The sequence below is a fragment of the Coregonus clupeaformis genome, chromosome 23 (genome assembly GCF_020615455.1).
Source record: "Coregonus clupeaformis isolate EN_2021a chromosome 23, ASM2061545v1, whole genome shotgun sequence".
NCBI lineage: Eukaryota > Metazoa > Chordata > Actinopteri > Salmoniformes > Salmonidae > Coregonus > Coregonus clupeaformis.
This window is the reverse complement of record NC_059214.1, coordinates 17,215,098-17,230,884: the sequence shown is the minus strand read 5'-3', so window position 1 is coordinate 17,230,884 and position 15,787 is coordinate 17,215,098. Positions and strand designations below refer to the sequence as shown.

The 15,787-nt window shown below is 45.6% G+C and overlaps 1 protein-coding gene across 1 annotated transcript in view; it reads right to left on the bottom strand.

The window, feature by feature from the left end:
- The window catches only part of LOC121536676 (protein Wnt-6), a 43,788-nt gene that overhangs the window by 20,633 nt on the left and 7,368 nt on the right, over positions 1-15,787 (bottom strand). The window lies entirely within an intron of this gene.

Below are 15,787 nucleotides of genomic sequence, written 5' to 3'. Positions count from 1 at the left end.
AAAGAGATTTCTCCAGCAGCCTATGCTTAGGCTTGCCTGGGAGATGACTTGGTGCCAGAAGGGGCTTCGCAAGGAATTATAACATATTTTTTTAAATACTCAATCTTTGAGTCAATGATGCATGGGTTCAGGTTAAAACGAATCGAGGGAACCCAGGGCCCCTCTCTGTAGCAGTACATGTGACACAGCCTGATGAGTGTGAATACTTTTTTTGATTGATTTTGCTGCCATGTGCCACAGTCCAGGAGAAGTTAAACTCTTGTACAGCACATATCTCATTGCATATCTGAAATCCATTCTATTAATTTGAGACTCACAGAACAGTGAGTACACCAAGTAATCCCTAAACATGCATCAAACAGACAAACACACTTACTCAAAACAATACACATTCCACCTTAAAAATTATGCATATCCTTATATCACACAGCTTTTACTATAATCCGATAATTGACTAAATGCAGCTGCTCTGTTGATCTCTGAATCAACACATACAGTATTTCTTTCATCATGCAGAGTCCAAGGCCATATGACCCACTCAAGCCCTCAATTTACAACCAGAGGAATGTTTAAGAGTGTATTGATTGTAGCTGAACATTGGTGTTCAATGGATGCACACTACTGTGCCTTAAAAAATATTACATTGAAGAAACAAGAGAGATGATTAGTTCCAGTAGCTTAACTCCTGGACAACTGTCTGCCCCAGTGGACCTGTGAGAGTATAATCTAAAGTTGCATGGTGTTAACTGATACAACTAGGCCATTATCTGAGTTTAGAACAGAGAAATGAAGCAACATCTCCACTTTGATAGTATCAGTGTCAGGGCCTGAGACAGGATCAGGATCAACCCTGTGTAATTAACACTTCAGGGCTAATTGGTTCTAACATAATAGAGATCAAGGCAATTATGGTGTTAGATCATTACCAAGAAAAGCAATTGCCTAAAAATAAGTGGATAGTACATGACTTTAAGGTTCACAGTGGTAACATTTTGTATGTTCATTCATATTTGTCCACACTGTAAAAAAAAAAAACTAATCTAGTTGTTTCAACTAATTATTATTAAGTAATTGGTTCCACAGCCTTTTTTTCATTTACTTAACTTTTCTGTTACCTGAACTAAAACATTAAGTTGGCCCAAACTTAGCTCCAACTTGAGAAAACATTGGCATACATTCTATCAATTTAAAATGATGCGTTTGCTCAACTTGTCTCATATGTTCATTCAACTAGAAAATTATTATTTGGGCAGCTTAACTAAAAAAGTCTGTGCAACTGGTAACACACACAGTCCTTTTAACATATAATGTTTTCAACTTACATATTTGACACACATTGTGCATGTTCATTTATACACTAATTACAATTTGACATTTCCTCACCTGGGATTTGAACTCACAACCTCTTGGGTCATGGTATTCCAAGCTGTCACGAATTCAGCCGAGGCTGCCCCTCCTCCTTGCTCGGGCAGGTTTTCGGCGTTCGTCGTCACCAGCTTACTAGCCACTACCGCTCCATTTATCATCACTCCATTTGTCTTGTCTTGTCTTGTCAATCACACACACCTGGTACTCATTCCCTCATTAGTCTGTGTATAAGTGTTCCCTCTGCCCCCTTTTCCATTGTGAGTGATTGTTCATTGTGAGAGTGAGTAGATCGGTGAATTTTTCCCTTGTGCTAGTTTCGTTTTGACGCTTGCTGTGCTTTATTCATGTACACTGAATAAACTCTGGATTTCGGTGTTTTACCTCCTGACTCTGACGGAGTCAGGCGCAGGAGGTAAAACACCGAAATCCAGAGTTTATTCAGTGTACATGAATAAAGCGCAGCAAGCGTCAAAACGAAACTAGCACAAGGAATCACTCACCTCTATGGAGTCAGCAGGAGAGGAGCGCATGCCTGGAATAGTGGCAAGGGTCCAGGAACATTCCACTATGCTGGCCAGCTTGGGGGAAGCGATGGATCGGGTTCTTCAGGTCGTCCAACGCCTGGAGAGAAGAGGAACCGATCCGTCGAGACCAGCTGCCCAACCGGATCCAGCCACCTACATCACAGCACCCGGAGGGATCCAGATAGCACGATCACAGGCGTTCGATGGCGCCATCAGATCGAGAGCAGGTGTGCGTCCTCATTTCCTGCCTCTCGGGGAAAGCCCTGGAGTGGGCCAACGCGGTTTGGAGAGAAGGAGGAGCCGCGTTGGAGGACTACAGGGAGTTCGCCCGCCTATTTCGGGAGGTTTTTGATCACCCGCCCGAGGGTCGAGAGGCAGGTGAGCAGCTGGTCCACTTGAGGCAGGGGACGAGGACAGTACAGGAGTTCACGTTGGAGTTCCGGATTCTGGCAGCAGGATCCGGGTGGAACGAGCGGGCCCTGATCAACCAGTTCTGGTGCCATCTACGGGAGGACGTCCGACGAGAGCTAGCCTGCCGTGACACCAGTTTGTCTTTTACCGAACTGGTGGACATGGCCATTCGTCTGGATTCCGTCTCGCTTCCGCATTGTCTCCGTGCTGCTGTGCTGTTTGTTGCTACTTGGCTACCTGCCAAACTATTCACGTTTTACTTTTAATAAACGTTTAATCAATCTCTGTGTTCAACAAATTTACCAACTTTTTAGTTTTGTCCTCACTCATCTTTTTTCGTTAAACTTTTTCACCCCGGACGTTTTATCCCGAGACAGAAGAGTCATTTTCCTGTGCGTTTTAGCTGCCAACTTTACTTTATTTTTCATTTTTTCCATCGCAACTTTTTTCCCTTATTCAACTTTTTCACTCCGGACGCTTTATCTGGACATGGTTCGTCAACATCTTCAACAGCCGAAGCTAAGTAGTAACATTAACATGATGTCTTCTAATTGCAGTCGCTGTACTCATAATATACAGGAGAACGATCGCCTTACGGCGAGAATAGCTGTGCTACAAGCCCAGCTTCAGACGCAATCGTTAGGCAAGGGTAATTTCAGTGTAGGAAAGGAAGAAACAGCGTCTGTGCCACCAGTAAGTACAGACAGTAACGTTAGTATAAATCCCCCCGCACAGTCCCCGCAGCCGGACAACTTTCTCATGGCTTCTGGAGGGGAAATACTGTTGGAATGCTCAACCGGTGTCGCTCATTCAGCCGACAGAAACCTTCAACCGGTTTTCCCCATTATGTAGCGAGTCGGAGTCTGAGTCTGAGTCTTCTCTTGTCTCTACTCCTCCCGTTACGGGGGTCTGAGACGCTCGAAGGCTCCCACCATTAGCTCTGACAAATTGAAAACCCTAGTCATTGGCGACTCCATTACCCGCAGTATTAGACTTAAAACGAATCACCCAGCGATCATACACTGTTTACCAGGGGCAGGGCTACCGACGTTAAGGCTAATCTAAAGATGGTGCTGGCTAAAGCTAAAACTGGCGAGTGTAGAGAGTATAGAGATATTGTTATCCACGTCGGCACCAACGATGTTAGGATGAAACAGTCAGAGGTCACCAAGTGCAACATAGCTTCAGCGTGTAAATCAGCTAGAAAGATGTGTCGGCATCGAGTAATTGTCTCTGGCCCCCTCCCAGTTAGGGGAAGTGACGAGCTCTACAGCAGAGTCTCAGCACTCAATCGCTGGTTGAAAACTGTTTTCTGCCCCTCCCAAAAGATAACATTTGTGGATAATTGGCCCTCTTTCTGGGACTCACCCACAAACAGGACCAAGCCTGACCTGCTGAGGAGTGACGGACTCCATCCTAGCTGGAGGGGTGCTCTCCTCTTATCTACCAACATAGATAGGGCTCTAACTCCTCTAGCCCCACAGTGAAATAGGGTGCAGGCCAGGCAGCAGGCTGTTAGCCAACCTGCCAGCTTAGTGGAGTCTGCCAATAGCATAGTCAGTGTAGTCAGCTCAGCCATACCCATTGAGACTGTGTCTGTGCCTCGACCTAGGTTGGGCAAAACTAAACATGGCGGTGTTCACCCTAGCAATCTTATTAGGATAAAGACCTCCTCCATTCCTGCCATTATTGAAAGAGATCGTGATACCTCACATCTCAAAATAGGGTTACTTAATGTTAGATCCCTCACTTCAAAGGCAGTCATAGTCAATGAACTAATCACTGATCATAATCTTGATGTGAATGGCCTGACTGAAACATGGCTTAAGCCTGATGAATTTGCTGTGTTAAATGAGGCCTCACCTCCTGGTTACACTAGTGACCATATTCCCCGTGCATCCCGCAAAGGCGGAGGTGTTGCTAACATGGTGTTGCTAACATTTACGATAGCAAATTTCAATTTACCAAAAAAAAAATGGCGTTTTCATCTTTTGAGCTTCTAGTCATGAAATCTATGCAGCCTACTCAATCACTTTTTATAGCTACTGTTTACAGGCCTCCTGGGCCATATACAGCGTTCCTCTCTGAGTTTCCTGAATTCCTATCAGACCTTGTAGTCATAGCAGATCATATTCTAATTTTTGGTGATTTTAATATTCACATGGAGAAGTCCACAGACCCACTCCAAAAGTATTTCGGAGCCATCATCGACTCAGTGGGTTTTGTCCAACATGTCTCTGGACCTACTCACTGCCACAGTCATACTCTGGACCTAGTTTTGTCCCATGGAATAAATGTTGTAGATCTTAATGTTTTTCCACAAAATCCTGGACTATCGGACCACCATTTTATTACGTTTGCAATCGCAACAAATAATCTGCTCAGACCCCAACCAAGGAGCATCAAAAGTCGTGCTATAAATTCTCAGACAACACAAAAATTCCTTGATGCCCTTCCAGACTCCTTCTGCCTACCCAAGGACGTCAGAGGACAAAAATCAGTTAACCACTTAACTGAGGAACTCAATTTAACCTTGCGCAATACCCTAGATGCAGTTGCACCCCTAAAAACGAAAAACATTTGTCATAAGAAACTAGCTCCCTGGTATACAGAAAATACCCGAGCTTTGAAGCAAGCTTCCAGGAAATTGGAACGGAAATGGCGCCACACCAAACTGGAAGTCTTCCGACTAGCTTGGAAAGACAGTACCGTGCAGTACCGAAGAGCCCTCACTGCTGCTCGATCATCCTACTTTTCCAACTTAATCGAGGAAAATAAGAATAATCCAACATTTCTTTTTGATACTGTTGCAAAGCTAACTAAAAAGCAGCATTCCCCAAGAGAGGATGGCTTTCACTTCAGCAGTAATAAATTCATGAACTTCTTTGAGGAAAAGATCATGACCATTAGAAAGCAAATTACGGACTCCTCTTTGAATCTGCGTATTCCTCCAGGGCTTAGCTGTCCTGGATCTGCACAGACTCTGCGAGGGCCTGGGATCGGGAGAGACACTTAAGTGTTTTAGTACTATATCTCTTGACACAATGATGAAAATAATCATGGCCTCTAAACCTTCAAGCTGCATACTGGATCCTATTCCTACTAAACTGCTGAAGGAGCTGCTTCCTGTGCTTGGCCCTCCTATGTTGAACATAATAAACAGCTCTCTATCCACCGGATGTGTACCAAACTCACTAAAAGTGGCAGTGATAAAGCCTCTCTTGAAAAAGCCAAACCTTGACCCGGAAAATATAAAAACTATCGGCCTATATCGAATCTTCCATTCCTCTCAAAAATTTTAGAAAAAGCTGTTGCGCAGCAACTCACTGCCTTTCTGAAGACAAACAATGTATACGAAATGCTTCAGTCTGGTTTTAGACCCCATCATAGCACTGAGACTGCACTTGTGAAGGTGGTAAATGACCTTTTAATGGCGTCAGACCGAGGCTCTGCATCTGTCCTCGTGCTACTAGACCTTAGTGCTGCCTTTGACACCATCGATCACCACATTCTTTTGGAGAGACTGGAAACCCAAATTGGTCTACACGGACAAGTTCTGGCCTGGTTTAGATCTTACCTGTCGGAAAGATATCAGTTTGTCTCTGTGAATGGTCTGTCCTCCGACAAATCAACTGTACATTTCGGTGTTCCTCAAGGTTCCGTTTTAGGACCACTATTGTTTTCACTATATATTTTACCTCTTGGGGATGTTATTCGAAAACATATTGTTAACTTTCACTGCTATGCGGATGACACACAGCTGTACATTTCAATGAAACATGGTGAAGCCCCAAAATTGCCCTCGCTAGAAGCCTGTGTTTCAGACATAAGGAAGTGGATGGCTGAAAACTTTTTACTTTTAAACTCGGACAAAACAGAGATGCTTGTTCTAGGTCCCAAGAAACAAAGAGATCTTCTGTTAAATCTGACAATTCATCTTGATGGTTGTAAAGTCGTCTCAAATAAAACTGTGAAGGACCTCGGCGTTACTCTTGACCCTGATCTCTCTTTTGACGAACATATCAAGACTGTTTCAAGGACAGCTTTTTTCCATCTACGTAACATTGCAAAAATCAGAAATTTTCTGTCCAAAAATGATGCAGAAAAATTAATCCATGCATTTGTTACTTCTAGGTTAGACTACTGCAATGCTCTATTTTCCGGCTACCCGGATAAAGCACTAAATAAACTTCAGTTAGTGCTAAATACGGCTGCTAGAATCCTGACTAGAACCAAGAAATTTGATCATATTACTCCAGTGCTAGCTTCCCTACACTGGCTTCCTGTTAAGGCAAGGGCTGATTTCAAGGTTTTACTGTTAACCTATAAAGCGTTACATGGGCTTGCTCCTACCTATCTTTCCGAGTTGGTCCTGCCGTACATACCAATACGTACGCTACGGTCACAAGACGCAGGCCTCCTAATTGTCCCTAGAATTTCTAAGCAAACAGCGGGAGGCAGGGCTTTCTCCTATAGATCTCCATTTTTATGGAACAGTCTGCCTACCCATGTGAGAGACGCAGACTCGGTCTCAACCTTTAAGTCTTTACTGAAGACTTATCTCTTCAGTAGGTCATATGATTGAGTGTAGTCTGGCCCAGAAGTGTGAAGGTGAACGGAAAGGCTCTGGAGCAACGAACAGCCCTTGCTGTCTCTGCCGGGCCGGTTCCCCTCTCCACTGGGGTTCTCTGCCTCTAACCCTGTTGCAGGGGCTGAGTCACTGGCTTGCTGGTGCTCTTTCATGCCGTCCCTGGGAGGGGTGCGTCACTTGAGTGGGTTGAGTTACTGACGTGATCTTCCTGTCTGGGTTGGCGCCCCCCTTGGTTTGTGCTGTGGTGGAGACCTCTGTGGGCTATACTCGGCCTTGTCTCAGGATTGTAAGTTGGTGGTTGAGGATATCCCTCTAGTGGTGCGGGGGCTGTGCTTTGGCAGAGTGGGTGGGGTTATATCCTTCCTGTTTGGCCCTGTCCGGGGTTTCTTCGGATGGGGCCACAGTGTCTCCGGACCGCTCCTGTCTCAGCCTCCAGTATTTATGCTGCAGTAGTTTATGTGTCGGGGGGCTGGGGTTAGTTGGTTATACCTGGAGTACTTCTCCTGTCTTATCCAGTGTCCTGTGTGAATTTAAGTATGCTCTCTCTAATTCTCTCGTTCTCTCTTTCTCTCTGAGAACCTGAGCCCTAGGACCATACGTCAGGACTACCGGGCATGATGACACCTTGCTGTCCCCAGTCCGCCTGGCCTTGCTGCTATTCCAGTTTCAACTGTTCTGCCTGCGGTTACGAAACCCCTACCTGTCCCAGACCTGCTGTTTTCAACTCTTAATGATCGGCTATGAAAAGCCAACTGAGAGACCTGAGCCCTAGGACCATACGTCGGGACTACCGGCCGTGGTGACTCCTTGCTGTCCCCAGTCCGCCTGGCCTTGCTGCTATTCCAGTTTCAACTGTTCTGCCTGCGGTTATGGAACCCCTACCTGTCCCAGACCTGCTGTTTTCAACTCTTAATGATTGGCTATGAAAAGCCAACTGAGATTTATTCCTGATTATTATTTGACCATGCTTGTCACTTATGAACATTTTTGAACATCTTGGCATGGTTCTGTTATAATCTTCACCCGGCACAGCCAGAAGAGGACTGGCCACCCCTCATAGCCTGGTTCCTCTCTAGGTTTCTTCCTAGGTTTTCGCCTTTCTAGGGAGTTTTTCCTAGCCACCGTGCTTCTACACCTGCATTACTAGCTGTTTGGGGTTTTAGGCTGGGTTTCTGTACAGCACTTCGAGATATTAGCTGATGTAAGAAGGGCTATATAAAATAAAATTGATTGATTGATTGATAACCTGCTGGCAACCAGAGGACGTCCTGGAGGAGGTCTGCCCGTTCCCGCCCCGACCAACGCGGATCCAGAGTTCATGGAGCTGGGTGGTACGCGCACAGAGAGAGCGGAAGACGACAGCGCCAGTGTCAATCGGAGGGCACAAAGGGACATTCCACCTCATGTTGTCATCAGCGCTCTTTTGGGTCAGGAGGTGGCCAGCAGGGCACTCTCGCATCACCCCAGGTATTGAGCACCCACACTTGTTCAGAGCCCTCTGCTGCGCACTGTACCATACCCATATACTTCCCTGATTACATGAGAGTTCCCAAGTGTAAGGCGCTAGTAGATTCAGGCGCAGCTGGGAACTTTATGGATTAAACTTTCGCACGCCACCAGGGCATTTCATTAGTTCCCCTATCCATTCCACGCCCCATCAGAGCACTTGATAGTCGACCATTAGGGTCCGGGTTGATAAAGGAAGTCACGGTACCAGTCACCATGATCACACAGGAGACTCATTGTGAGCAGGTCACTTTTTCCATCATTGAGTCTCCTACTTTCCCTGTGGTGTTAGGTATTCCGTGGCTAGCACTCCACAACCCCACTTTCTCATGGCCGCAGAGGGTTCTCGCGGGGTGGTCACGAGAGTGTCAGGGTAGGTGTCTGGGTGTTTCCGTTGGTGCAACCACGGTGGAAAGTCCAGACGGTGCCTCCACCGTGCGCATTCCCCCCGAATACCATGATCTGGCACAAGTTTAAGCAACTACATTGCCACCTCATCGGGCGGGGGATTGCGCAATAAACCTTCAGGTAGACGCTGTACCTCGCAGGAGTCATGTGTATCCCCTGTCGCAGGCGGAGACGGAGGCTATGGAGACATACGTCACCGAGTCCCTGCGCCAGGGGTACATACGTCCCTCCACTTCATCCGCCTCCTCCAGTTTCTTTTTTGTGAAGAAGAAAGACGGCGGTCTGCGCCCGTGCATTGACAATCGACCACTGAACAAGGAGACGATTAGATTTAGTTATCCTCTCCACCTCATTCCGTCAGTGGTTGAGTCATTGCATGGAGCACACTTCTTCACTAAATAAGATCTCAGGAGTGCGTACAACCTGGTGCGTATCCGAGAGGGAGATGTGTGGAAGACAGCATTCAGCACAACCATGGGGCATTATGAATATCTGGTGATGCCCTATGGTTTGATGAATGCTCCCTCAGTCTTCCAGTACTTTGTGAACAAGGTGTTTTGGGACATGCTTGGTCGTGGTGTAGTGGTCTACATCGATGACATCGTGGTGTATTCCGCTACGCGCGCCGAGCATGTGTCCCTGGTTCGCAAAGTAATGGCCCGACTGTTGGAAAATGACCTTTATGCTAAGGCAGAAAAGTGTATGTTTTTCCAGCAGTCCGTCTCCTTCCTCGGATTCCGCATTTCTACCACAGGTGTGGAGATGGAGGGCGACCGCATTTCAGCCGTGCGTAATTGGCCGACTCCAACCACGGTAAAGGAGGTGCAGCGCTTCCTTGGCTTCGCCAACTATTATTGGAGGTTTATCCGGGGCTTTGGCAAGGTCGCAGCTCCCATTACATTTCTGTTGAAGGGTGGGCCGTCCTGGCTCCGCTGGTCTGCTGAGGCTGACAGGGCCTTCAGTAACCTGAGGGAACTGTTCACCTCGGCCCCAGTACTGGCCCACCCAGATCCATCACTACCGTTCGTAGTGGAGGTGGATGCGTCCGAGGTTGGGATGGGAGCAGTCCTGTCAACGCTCGGGCATGCCACCCAAGCTCCGCCCCTGTGCGTTCTTCTCAAAGAAGCTCAGCCCGGCGGAGCAGAACTACGGCATTGGTGATCGGGAGCTGTTGGCTGTTGTCCGAGCTCTGAACGTGTGGAGACATTGGCTCAAGGGGGCGACACACCCTTTCCTCGTCTGGACAGACCACCGTAACCTGGAGTACATCCGGGCAGCGAGGAGGCTGAACCCTCGCCAGGCCAGGTGGGCCGTATTCTTCACCCAGTTTGATTTCACACTGTCATACATTCCGGGTACGAAGAACGTGAAGGCAGACGCACTGTCCCGGCTGTATGATACAGAGGAGAGGCCCAGAGACAATACCCCCATACTGCCAGACTCATGCATTGTGGCACCGGTAGTATGGGCGATGGCCGCGGATATAGCGCAGGCATTACGCACAGATCCATCTCCACAGCAGTGTCCAGCTGGGCTGCACTTATCCGTGATCGTCTGATCTACTGGGCACACACGTCACCCAGGTATCGGTCGTACAGTGCGCTGCCTGACCGAGAAGTACTGGTGGCCTACCTTGGCTAAGGACATGAGGGTGTATGTTTCCTCCTGCTCAGTTGGCGCCCAGAGTAAGGCACCTAGGCACCTAGGTCCCCAGTTCACATCAAAAGTCTGGAAGGCGTTCATGGAACGTCTGGGAGTCTCGGTCAGCCTGACCTCTGGGTTCCACCCTGAGAGTAATGGGCAGGTGGAACGGGTAAATCAGGATGTGGGTAGGTTCCTGAGGTCCTATTGCCAGGACCGGCCGGGGGAGTGGTCGGTGTTCCTGCCATGGGCAGAATATGCCCAGAACTCTCTCCGCCACTCCTCTACGAACCTAACGCCATTTCAGTGTGTTTTAGGTTATCAACCGGTTCTGGCACCGTGGCACCAGAGCCAGACCGAAGCTCCTGCGGTGGATGACTGGTTTCGGCACGCGGAGGAGACGCGGAACGCTGCCCATGTTCACCTCCAACGCGCTGTGCGTCGTCAGAAGGCCAACGCTTACCGTCACCGCAGTGAGGCCCCCATCTTTGTACCGGGGGATCGGGTCTGGCTCTCGACCCGGAATCTGCCCCTCCGCCTGCCCTGCCGGAAGCTGAGCCCGCGGTTTGTAGGGCCGTTCAAAGTCCTGAGGAGAATCAACGAGGTCACATATAGGTTACTACTCCCCCCTGATTACCGTATTAACCCCTCGTTTCATGTGTCTCTCCTCAGGCCGGTGGTGGCTTGTCTGCTCCAGGAGTCTGAGGTGCGAGAGGTCCCTCCACCTCCTTTGGACATCGAGGGGGCGCCGGCGTACTCTGTCCGTTCTATACTGGATTCGAGGCGCCGGGTGGGGGGCCTTCAGTACCTCGTGAAGTGGGAAGGGTTCGGTCCGGAGGAACGGTACTTGGTCCCGGTGAGGGATATCCTCGATCCCTCTCTGTTGAGGGACTTCCATCGTCGCCATCCGACTCGCCCTGCTCCGCATCCTCCTGGCCGTCCCCGAGGCCGGTATCGGCACGCTCCTGGAGCTGCACGTCAAGGGGGGTACTGTCACGAATTCAGCCGAGGCCTCCCCTCCTTGCTCGGGCAGGTTCTGCGTTCGTCGTCACCGGCTTACTAGCCACTACCGCTCCATTTATCATCACTCCATTTGTCTTGTCTTGTCAATCACACACACCTGGTACTCATTCCTTCATTAGTCTGTGTATAAGTGTTCCCTCTGCCCCCTTGTCCTTTGTGAGTGATTGTTCATTGTGAGAGTGAGTAGCTCGGTTGAGCTACTCTTTTCTTGTATGTAGCCAAGGTGGATTTTTCCCTTGTGCTAGTTTCGTTTTGACGCTTGCTGCGCTTTATTCATGTACACTGAATAAACTCTGGATTTCGGTGTTTTACCTCCTGATTTCGGTGTTTTACCTCCTGCGCCTGACTCCGTCATTCACACCTCATCACACAAGCTTTCTGCTACGCCACCATGTCCGTGATGATTATTAAATAATCGGACTATTCTCTCATCATTGATTTGATTTACTTATTTAAGCAATTTTAGGTTTTTCTGTATAGTTGTCTAATGTTGGTGGGGCATATTACTCGGTTTTAATGTTACTCCTTAATCACTATGGTAAATAAAAATAGTTTTCTTGAGTGTATTTTTAACAAGAGCTGAGATTTACTTTGAAGTGCAAAGTGTAGCAATACAGGTAAAATCAGTTATTGACACAGAAATGTAGCAGGAATATTTTAATGCTGTGAACCAAGAGGTTGTGAGTTCAAATCCCAGGTTGAGGACATGTGGAATAATAATTACTGTATACATGCACAATGTAATCAAGTATGTCAAATATGTAAATTGAAAACATTGTACGTTAAAAGCACTGTGTGTAACTAGTTCCACAGCCCTTTTTAAGGTAAGATGCCCAAATAATAGTTTCTAGTTGAATGAACATATGACATAATTTGCGCAAACACATCATTTTAAGTTGACTGAATTCTTGCCTACGTTTTCTTATGTTGGAGCCAAGTTTGGGCAAACAAAAAATGTTAAGTTCAGGTAACACTTCGACCGAAAAGTTGAGTAAACAAAAAATAAGGCTGTGTGAACCAGTTACTTAATCATATTTAATTGAAACAACTATATATATATATTTATTTTTTTACAGTGCAATTATATAGAGTGCTATTTGGTACTCAGACTAATAAGTGTGTCACATTCATAAGAAAGGACAGTTACTGAAAGACCTAAAATGTGTGTGTTTGTTTTCTCTCCAGGAGTCTGGAGAAAACCTCTCCGCCCCCCGGCCAGACAATGCAAAGCTCCCAAATGATGATTGACAGAGAAGCAGACAGAAGCAGGAACATTTTGACAGAGCTAATAATGAGCTACATTCCTGAGGTGGCAGAAGAATTATGATTATTCTATCTTGTCACACCTGCATACTGTCTCTGAGCACGTCTAATTACTTCATTACAACCATGAGACAACATGTCGAAGCAGCCAGCAGAGCTTGCAGCAAACCCCTGGCATCGAGAAGTCAACACAACAACAGCTCTGGTTTATATGTTTGAATATAGGAAGAAAATAGCCTCCCGTTATTTTTGCAAAGGGAGAAAGATGTATGCTACTTTGTGCAGCACCCCCAGCCCGCCGCTTGCATGTGAGGAAGTGAACCTGTCCTTGCAGATCTTCCTGCACTGACAAATGGTCATTAGAGCTGCATCTTGGTAATTGTTCGGAATGCTTCAAAACATAGGAGCACTTAAGCCTTACCTATAGACATGGAGGAATTTATGATTAATTGCCATTTTGGCAAGCAGTTTCACAGAGTTCTCCAGTTCTCAGTGAAAGGAGTAGCTAATGTTGTAATCCTTACCCTGACAGCAAAAACTAAATTTACACTCAACTAAAGCTACAAAGATGCTATTTAGATCCATCTGTCTGTGAACAGATCAGGGCCTGGTTTCCCAAAAGCATCTTAAAACCTCTTAGATGTAAAGTCCCCTGTTTAGGGGACCTGCGTGATTCTGGTACCGGTTATAAATTGATCTGTGGACACCGTAGATCAACATGGCTTGCATTGAGCGATAGCCCTGGTTCCTACGGACACAGTAGTATATTTTGTCTGCCTATGTGACGAAGGATGTGAACTCTGAAACCACTTGAAGCTGGGATGTCCCTCCTACCATTTCATTCGCTCTTCCTACTGTCCATCAACTCCTGGCTGAACCCTATGTCACAGATACTGACAAACCACATGCCTGCAATCCTTATATCATAGTGCAGCAGGAGAGAGTGGTTTCATCATTACAGCACATTCAGAGATCGATATAGCCATTAATCTAAAATAATTCATAGATGTTAAACAAAAAACACTTTCTGTTTGTCATAGATGGACAAGATTAATATGAGATGAAAGGTGAGTTCCTAACAAGTTCAGGAAGCCAAGCTTGAGCTCGGTGTGACGTTCACAGCGGTGGGAGCAGATGTTTTGATCATATGCATATTTTCTCTAACACTAAACATACAAATATGTATTTTACAGTTATTAGGAAGATTAAATCTTATAGTTAGTCATTTTATAATTTCATTATACTATATTTATAAAGCATATAAGTCATTTCGAGCCTTATTCATACAGATTTGTTGAATACAAAATACATCATATAAAATATTTCATATTTTCATATTTTTATCATATTTGTACTGTGCTTGAGCTTGTGTTCAAAATCGACTACACCTCAGCAGTTTATAACTATTTTTACCAGAAGGGTGAGATTTTAAACTTTTTTGTAGTATGTAGAATTACTAGTTATTGTTTATGGCACTCTCATGATAAATAATTACTTTTGGAGATTACGTAAATTATATTTTCGATTACATTTAGTTACATTTAACTGGTTTTAAGGCTAAGTTCATTGTTAGAACCTTCGTAGGAGCATCGTTAAATATCCGAGTTGTTTCCCAAAACCATCATAAGTAAAGTTGCACTTGAAAACACTTGTTATTTACTGACCGCCTCAGAACAGCTAAAGTAGATGTTAGATTCTTTTTTGCCGTTCCGCGTCACTTTATACACAGAAGATCTCTGCTAAACATAGAATCAAGCTGTTTATCTATCTCTCTGTGACCGCCATTAACTTTGGAACGACAAATTTGCCAATGTCTTTGCAATTGAACAAGTGAAGAATAAAAACCGAGATGACTGCATTAAAACAAATACAGTAGGGCTATAGGCTACACAGGCCTTTATATTTCAATCATATTGAAATCAATTTCATGTTCAGTCAGTTGAGTTCTATTTGTAGGCTACACTGTCTGTAATGTTTGCCTCAGTATATTTAATGATGTGTAACAACATGTGTGCAATGATGTGCCAAATGAATCTGTGATTTAGTCATTATTATAAGGTAAGCATTAGAATAAGCCACCTCAATATTTGCAGCCACTAGGTGATAATATCTCTCTAAGAGCTAATCCGTTGTCAGTATTATGGAATAATTATAATGTTAAGGTAAGATTTGAATGGAGAAAGCTGATCAGAGAGCAGCGCTGCCTTTCTTTCGATCCTATCAGTATCAACACATGGTTCAACGACGCACTTAGTGAACGTTCTTTCTGCGTGGTGTTTTGGGAAACGCATGTTACATCTTCGGCTGTTGTAGGAAAGATGCATCGTTAAAACACTCGTAAACATAAGTTCCATCACTATCGGGAAACCGGGCCCAATCCAATAAGAGTGGTCACATAAAACCAGGTCAAATCAATGTTCTAGCTGTACCTCTGATAACGGTTGGATCAACATCTGACCAGAGGAGACAGACCACACCACAGGCACTCTGCCCTCTGCTGGCTCTCAGCAACAAAACAGGAACGTTACAAACCACAGTTTACAGGAAGATGATGTATGTGTGACACACACAAAATGTATGGTCACATTTGTGTTTATGTATTATTTCTTTGTATTGGGGAAGAAGGCTTTTACTGAAATGTCAGTCCTCCAAGGTTTTGCCATTGCGATGCACTTATACTACTGTTGGCCAGTAGGAGACAGTGAGACATGTTCACTTCGCACTGGGACTATATGCGATCCTGCACCTGTGTGTTCTCATAATTGAGAGATCCTTTGAAAGAGAAGCCACGTTCTCCTGTTTCATCATTTATCCTGTGTCACAGGTCAGTAAAGTACAACAATACACTGAATACCACAATATAGTTTTGTAACTTGCCTGTTGAAGTGAATGTAATGGTTTTGAACAACATAGTAATTGTATAACTCCGTACTAGACAGAAACACATGTAAAATGAAATGATGGCGGAGCATTCCTTTGATCTAGAAAAAAACGAATAGTTAACTCCTGAACATTTTATATTTTTGAAAAAGACGCTTCTGACAAAATCCTA